Source organism: Ixodes scapularis, unplaced genomic scaffold, assembly GCF_016920785.2.
Source record: "Ixodes scapularis isolate PalLabHiFi unplaced genomic scaffold, ASM1692078v2 PGA_scaffold2__306_contigs__length_199485367, whole genome shotgun sequence".
Taxonomy (NCBI): domain Eukaryota; kingdom Metazoa; phylum Arthropoda; class Arachnida; order Ixodida; family Ixodidae; genus Ixodes; species Ixodes scapularis.
Window position 1 is genome coordinate 150,117,271 of NW_024609857.1, and position 8,514 is coordinate 150,125,784.

Below are 8,514 nucleotides of genomic sequence, written 5' to 3' on the forward strand. Positions count from 1 at the left end.
GACAAGTCCCGATAGGAACGACGGGCTTGGCTCCGAATCTTCTGCTCTGGGCGATCGCTGCGTCATCGTCGAGCCTTTCGTGCCCCTCATCAGCGAGTCTTCGTTTGTGTCGACATCGGTGACGTCCCATCACGTGGTTCGCCTGAAAGCTACAAGAGCGCCAGCGACACCGGACTCTCTCAGTGGGCTTGGCGGCAGCACAACCGGCAACATGCTCAGCAACCCATTTTGTTTCCTGGTACAGGTCGTATCAGTTCTACTCGGACACCAAACGGCATCGTATGGCTGCTTTCAAGCGACAAGTCCCGATAGGAACGACGGGCTTGGCTCCGAATCTTCTGCTCTGGGCGATCGCTGCGTCATCGTCGAGCCTTTCGTGCCCCTCATCAGCGAGTCTTCGTTTGTGTCGACATCGGTGACGTCCCATCACGTGGTTCGCCTGGAAGCTACAAGAGCGCCAGCGACACCGGACTCTCTCAGTGGGCTTGGCGGCAGCACAACCGGCAGCATGCTCAGCAACCCATTTTGTTTCCTGGTACAGGTTAGTGAATATTTACCTTGTGGCGGTTATCGAAGTGATAACCGTTTTTTAGTGCTGCTGCCTTGCCAACCTTGCCAATTTACTGTAAAACGCTTGATAAATTTTGCTACTTCTGTTATTTCTTGGCTTCGAAATTTGTTGGTTTGTGGTGATGTGGAGGCAAATCCAGGGCCCACCGACAGAGAGCTTTTGTTAGAACTTCTTGCCGGCCAGAGCAAGATGAATGATACTGTTTTAAATGTTCTTGCCTCTCAAGATGAAATAAACAAAAAAATGACTGCGTTAACTGAACGAATTGATGGGCTGGACCAAGCAAATAAAAGACATGGAAGCAGCGGTATCAGGATTTGACGCACAATTATCTTCACTCAATGCTAAGGTAGATGATTTAGAAAACAGAAGCCGCAGAAATAATTTGATAATTTATGGTATAGACGAGTCTAATACTGAGACAGTTGAAGAGCTTGAAGAGAAGGTAAAAAACGAGGTTTTTCTACAAAAACTAGGAATAACAATCACCGGAATTGAGAGATGCCATAGGCTTGGCCGAAGATTTGAAAACAAGCCCCGTCCAACTATCCTCAATTTCATCGATTACCGGGAAAAAGTAGGAATATTAAGGTCATCTTATAAATTAAAAGGCACTAAGGTATCAATATCTGAGGATTTCTCAATCAGAGATCGCAAAATTCGAAAGCAATTATGGAAAAGTGCGGCTAAAGAGAAAGAAAACGGAGCAAAAGTTAAACTAGTTTATGATAAGCTGAATGTGGACGGTGTGCTGTTTGGATGGGATGAAGGGAAGGGTTCACGCTTCAAGATAAACAAAACAGATAAATGACGGTGTAGAAGTGCTTCTCGGTCATTGCGCTTGTTGAATGTCAATTGTAGAAGCGTCCTTAACAAGGCCACAGAGTTGGAAGGAATTTTGTTCTGTCATGATCCTGATATCGCCGTTCTGACTGAGACTTGGTCAAATGCTACGACATATGACAGTGAATTGTCCCTGCTGGCTACAGTGCACTCTGGAAAGACCGTGGTAGTAAGGGTGGTGGTGTGTGTATTCTTTTTAAGAACTTCCTTAATATAGTGAGCATGCCTGAAATAGCTGATACAGAGTGTATTTTTTGCAAAGCGTACGATGGTAAATGTAAATACATTATTGGAGCATTTTATAGACCCCCTGCATCTTCTACGGCTGTTCTTGATAATTTAGAAATGTATCTCGATACACATCTGAAGCCTGGCGATCGAGTTATTTTGGTAGGAGATTTTAATTTTCCAAACGTTGACTGGTCAAATTTTTCACTGAAACATCAAAATGATAACTTAGGTGAAGCAATGTTAGACATGGCCTTTAAATTTGACTTGCTGCAGGTCGTCGAGGATTTCACGAGAATTCAGGGAAACTCTGCATCTATACTTGACCTTGTTTTTGTAAGCGGTACAATTTTGTCTAAGTCTAGATGTGAAGTAATCCCTGGTATTTCTGATCACAAAGCAGTATTGTTAACCTTAGAGGATGTTTCTGTAAGTAGAAAAACCAAGTCGAAGTATTATCCAAATTTTTCTCGTGCAGATGATGTCTCTATTATAGACATGCTTTCATTTAATTTAGACGATTTCGTAAACAGTACTGGTGATGTAAATTATCTTTGGAATTTGTTTAAAGTTATTGTAAGTGAATGTATTGACCGTTTTGTGCCAGTAATTGTAAAAAAGCAGAATAAAAAGAACCCCTGGATTTCTAGAAAGGCCTTACAGTTAAAAAGACAATTGAAACGATTGAAAAAGAAAATGAAAACAAGCGCCGACTCGTGCGAACTGACTGAAAAATTTCTTGATCTTTCTTTGCAACTTAAAACCCAAGTTACAGTTGATAAAAGTCGTTATTTCGGTGAATCTTTGCCAAACTTCATATCTACTTCACCGGAGAAATTTTGGCGATTAATATCTCCACATTCTAGAGATTGTGATGTTTTCGAAATTGGTGGTAGCTTAACCCATGACGAAAAAATAATTTCAAACGCATTTAATAAACATTTTAAATCGGTGTTTACTCAAGACGATGATGTGTTACCAAATTTTGACGCTGACTATCCGCCTATGCCTGATATTGTAATTAGTGAATGTGGTATATTGAATATGCTTTTGAAATTGGATGTAAAAAAATCCCCTGGGCCTGATGGTATCCCCAATGCATTTTTGTCCAGGTATGCTGAATGGGTCTCAAAATATTTGTTTGTTCTGTTTTCACGATTGCTGTTCGAAGGTCAGGTTCCAGACGACTGGAGAACGGCCAGAGTCAAACCACTTCATTAGAACGGAAACAAGCACTGCATTCAAAATTACCGTCCAATTTCATTGACTTCAACTACCTGTAAACTTCTTGAACATATAATATATAATCATTTATCAAAATTTCTAGACGAACACAATATCTTGACTAAAAATCAGCATGGATTTCGAAAAGGTTTTTCAACATGTACTCAATTAATTGAAACTGTTCACGATTTCTCGTGGGCAATAAACAATAGAAAACAAATTGATGCTATTTTTATGGATTTTTCGAAGGCATTCGATAAGGTCTCGCACAAAAAGTTACTATACAAATTGGAAAAAATATGTAAGAACACACAGTTAGTTAAATGGATTTCAGCATACCTTTCAAATCGTCGACAATTTGTAGTTTATGGGGAATATTGCTCTGAACGACTTTCGGTTGACTCTGGCGTTCCCCAGGGCTCTGTGCTCGGACCTCTCCTTTTCTTGTTGTTTATTAATGATATTGTAGACGATGTTCCTGTAAAAATCAGGTTATACGCTGATGATTGTATAATTTACTCAGAAATAGCTAGTACTTCCGATCAGCTTTTGTTGAATAGAGCTTTTCAAAAAATCACGGAATGGCGTACGCAGTGGCAAATGACTGTTAACTATGAAAAAACTGTTTTTATGAGAATTACTCACAAAAGAAATCCTTTGAAATTTGTTTACAATACTAATAATATTCTTCTATCTGAAGTAACACAATATAAATACCTTGGACTATGGATCACTCATAATCTTACTTGGACAAAACAGCTTGATTACGTAACATCAAATGCTCTTCGAAAGTTATTCTTTCTTAGAAGGACTCTAAGACTTTCTACCCCTTCCTTGCGTCTTCTAACCTACAAAGCCATAGTGTTGCCTACATTAGATTACGCGGCTATCATTTGGGATCCCTTCACCAAACTAAACATTAATAAGCTGGATCGTGTGCAGAAGAAGGCAGTTCGCTACATTTACAATAGCTTTGGACGTACCTCTATAACTGAACTTTTAACCAGAGCTAACTTAAAGTCGTTATCTCTCAGAAATCAGCATTCTCGACCAAAATTTTTGTATCAATTAATAAATGGACATTATAGGATAGATCTGTCTCATTTAATAAACTTCTCATCAGGCTACGCTACTCGACAGAGGCATGCGCTAACAATAACTCCTTTTCGATCGCATAATAATTGCTTCAAGTACTCTTTTTTTCCGCGAACAGTAGCTGATTGGAATAGCCTTTCTGAGAGTGTCGTTATGCAGCCATCATTGTCTTTATTTGAATCCCTTCTAAATTAGTTTTGTCCCTCTGAAAAATATTTGTTTTTTTGTTTCTGCGACTTGTTTGCTATTTTGTATGCCTGCATGTCTTGACAATCAAGTGTATACCCACCTGCTACAATCCCTTTCAGGGATTGCAGTATCAATAAATAAAATAAAATAAATAAATAAGTGGAGTCTGACTGGAGTTTGACTGTCGGTCAGAGTAACTTGCTGGCCAATCAGACATGCTTGACGTACAGTCAGGCACAGTCAGTGGTCCACTAGAAAACATTGACTGCCCAACAGGGTTACATTGATGGATTTTTCCTTCGGGTACATAAGCAAGCTAATGAAATTTTTAAAGCTGCAGGCATGACACTGCAAAATTGAGCAACTAACGCAAGGCATCTTCAGGATATGCTTAACGATGGTCATAACAGTCAACGTTTTCAGAACCCAGAGGAATTCTTGGACTGCGATGGAGACGGGATAACCACACTTTGATGATTCCAAACAAGAATGTATTCAACTTCATCAACGGCAACAGCACAACAAAGCGTTGCTTACTACGTGCTGCAGCGAGGGTCTTCGACCCCCTTGGACGTATTTCACCGTTCGTAATAAGAGTGAAGGTTTTGTTCCAGTGATTGTGGGAACGCGGACTTAACTGGGACGAAGAGCTTCCTGAAGACCTCTCAAGAGACTGGCAACAATGGTGCCAAGAGCTTTCACAGACAGAAGATATTGCCACCAACCGGGGTGTCATGAGCACACAGGCAGAGCACACAAGAAGAGCACAAGACGTCTCTACAACTGCATGTCTTCTGTGATGCCAATCCCCTCGCTTATGGAACGTGTGCCTACCTGAGGGTTAAAGAAATGAATGAGAAGGCATATGTCAGCCTGGTATTTTCTAAGACTACGGTAGCTCCGATAAAACGTTTGTCACTTCCGCGCCTAGAGCTTATAGCGGCAGTGATTGGGAACCGAAGAGGCAACTAGCCGAAAAAGATGCTGGACCTCCAGGAGATAATGTTCTGGAAAGACAGCAGTTTTGCTCTTCACTGGATCAAAGGTTCAGCAGTAAAACGGAAACCTTTCGTGTCTAATAGGATTACTGAAATTCAATCTGGAGGGGAACCGGCCAGTTGTAACCACTGCCCTGGACTTGGCAACCCTGCGGACTTGATGACGCGAGGAATATCAATAGACAGATTACGAACGAGTCAACTCTGGTGGAACGGCCCTAGGTGGCTCTCTGAAGACAGAGACACCTGGCCAGGTGACATTACAAGCGAAAATATCCCGACGGAAGTAGAAGAAGAGGAACGAAAGAGTAAACATCAAGTGCTCCAGATACAAACCAAAGTAAAAACACCTCTTTTGAAGCTGGAACGATACAGTAGAATAGGACGACTACTACGAGCCACTGCTTGGATAATGAGGTTCGTTAATAACTGTAAAATGTCCCAAAATCGCACCAAAGGTCCTCTAATAACCGAAGAGATTGAAAGGGCAGAACTGCATTCGTTCAGACGAACGCAAGAGGAGGCTTACCCCAATGAGCTCAACGAACTGCTGGAGGGAGGGAGATTGACCGAGAAATCCAGCATCATCGCTCTCAACCCCTACCTCGACGCACACCGGCAAATGAGAGTCGGCGGGCAGCTACAAATTATGAACGAAGCAGTGGAGATCAGGCACTCATTACTACTGTCACCTGAAGTTCCTTTCTCGGAACTGCTGATTAACGACATGCATAGGCGTACACTCCGTGGAGGACTTCAAGACACTGTGACACAGTTACGTGAACTTTATTGGGTGCCAAGGGCACTACAAACCGTCAAGAGGGTTATAAACGGATGCAACGCCTGCACAAGGTCAAGGCTCAAAAGAGCATCAGCACCGACTACACCACCTCGAAAAGACCGCGTAAATGAGGCGAGCCCGTTTGAAGTAGTAGGAGAGGACTTTGCCGGACCTTTGTTAGTCAGATCCGGACACTCCGAGAAAAAGTCATATACGAGTATAGCACTATTTACCTGTGCAGTTGTTCGTGCTGTCCACCGGGAACTAGTTACAAGCCTCGCAACTCCAGCATCTCTCATGGCCTTCCAAAGATTTACAGCAATGACAGGGACACCTAGAGTGGTATACAGCGACAACGCCTTAACTTTCAAGAGAGCCTCAAAGGACGTCCGCGACTTATGGAACGTGCTGAAAGACAAAGGAGTGCAAGAACACTACACCGAACAACGAATACAGTGGAAATTCATTGTTGACCGAGCTGCCTGGTGGGGGGGGGGGGGGGGGGGGGGGGGGGGAAGGGGTTTGGGAGCGTATGGTACTCACTGTCAAAACAAGCCTTTGGAAAGTTCTAGGAAGAAATTTCTGCAGTTTTCAAGAGCTTACCACTATACTCCGTGAGATTGAGGTAGTCGCTAACTCACGGCCCCTCTCATTCCTGCATGCCTCTCCTGACGAGCCCGAAGCGTTGACCCCGGCGCATTTTCTGACTGGGAAGCGACTGACAGCTCTTCCAACTGCGGGTGCTGAGAAACTCTAAACCTTTACGAGAGAAAATGTCACCCGGCGTTGGAGCAAGCATCAACAAGTGCTAGACCACATTTGGCAGCGGTGGCGAAAAGAATACTTGCTCCCGCTGCGATCAGCACACGAAACAACTTGTCACCGAGACAGCCAAGTTCATGAAGAAGACTTGGTTCTAGTTGAGCAGAACAAAACGCCCATACTCCTATGGCGGACTGGACGAATTGGGCAGGTATTCCACGGCCGGGATGGTATAGTGCGATCCTGCGCTGTGAACTTGCCAGGCGGACAAATTTTGAAAAGACCCGTTCAACTTTTATATCCCCCAGAGCTTTACGTTGAATGAGCGATCTAATAACGCTCATTTGGGGACAGTGTGTTGTGAATTGTAATTTTCAGCCGCACAGTGGTCCTGTAAATACGCGGTTAACGAAAACGAGGAAGACGAAGAAACTCTTTGCCTCGAGGCAGATCGAAGAAGAAGACGTACGGAACGACTGCGATGACCAACACTCACAGATTAACTTCGTCATGTAAATAGTAAATCCATTCTGTTTCTTCTAAGCCTTTGACGTTGAATTAACGCAACACGCGGTTCGGGATTGGTTCGAAGAAATTCGCCACCCTGGGTGTCGGGTGACGCGTGCTAACTTCGGCGCCGTTTGTTTCAAAAAGAAAAGAAAAAAAAAAAGAACAGAAAAAAAACGGTTTTGTTAGCAACAGTAGGGACATTTTATGCAATTCGTTTTGAGTGTTAATTTATTTGCCTCAGAGTCGACAGGCCTACCCAGTGCCGAAACCGCCTAGGCGGGAAGGCTGTTCGCAAACTGGCACGAAGACTAGAGCCACTCCCCCCAACCCCCTCCCCCCCCCCCCACACACACACAACACAAAAAAGGAAAATACGGACATTTTGTAACATTTGGTAATCCCACTCAACCGTACATAAACATAACGACCACCTTGATGTTGCGCTTTGGACGCTTCTGATTGGCCTTATCAGCTCGTAGTGTCGGCTGCATACTTCCAGTCCCATGTTCCATGTCTGTCTAAATTAATATTTATTTGTGCGTTCTTATGTGTATCGTTATAACTATTGCACATCGTTATTGTGAGATCTACAATTCTCATTAGTCTTCTGCGCTGTGTGAACATGCTAAAGTTCCTAGGCGCTTTGATTTATGCCTAGTGGGTTTGGTGGGTCGCAATTATTTTGTAATGTCGTATTAACAACATAATAAATTTGAATATAAAGTATAAAGATAATCTTTTTTTTCTAATTTTACACCAGGGTCGCTAAACTCGTCAAGCACAACTTTGTGCCCGAAGTTTGCAGAACGCGCTAATTGGTCTCTCGCGACGCTGACGTCGCGCCGAGCGAGGTGTCAATCATTCCAACGCTCATTTCTTTGAGAGAGGCAGAATTTAGCAAGTTCATCGAGGCGCGCGTGCGGCGCGTGAGGGGCGCGAGGAGCCCGCTGATTGAACGGCTTCGCCGATGACGTAGCGCCCGTTTGCCCCTACATTCCTACGCCAAGCTAAAATTAATGCATTGCAGATGGTCCCTAGGCGACCTGCTGACGCTCCAAATCCCTCCAAAGTTTGTGTAAAAGAAAGGGATTAAAAAACCTCGTTTGTCGAAGTTGTCGCTGACTTCAAAGTGACGTTTCCGAACTTTGCGAGAGCCGTGGTTTGAGCTCAAGATCTTCGCTTCGGATTGAGGCGAAGTTAAACTTTGTCAACATGGCGGTGCCGTACGCTGCGGCCCAGCTTACCTTCCGCCACCGCCGGCGTCGCTACCGAGACCATTGGGGACGCCTTTGAACTCCCCGACGTCGACTTTC

At 43.7% G+C, this 8,514-nt stretch overlaps 2 pseudogenes; both read left to right on the plus strand.

Moving 5' to 3' along the window:
• Window positions 1–469: 469 nt before the first annotated feature.
• LOC121046538 lies at window positions 470–1,408 on the plus strand (annotated as a pseudogene).
• Window positions 1,409–6,542: 5,134 nt separating this feature from the next.
• On the plus strand, window positions 6,543–7,016 carry LOC120839906 (annotated as a pseudogene).
• The last annotated feature ends 1,498 nt before the right edge of the window (window positions 7,017–8,514 follow it).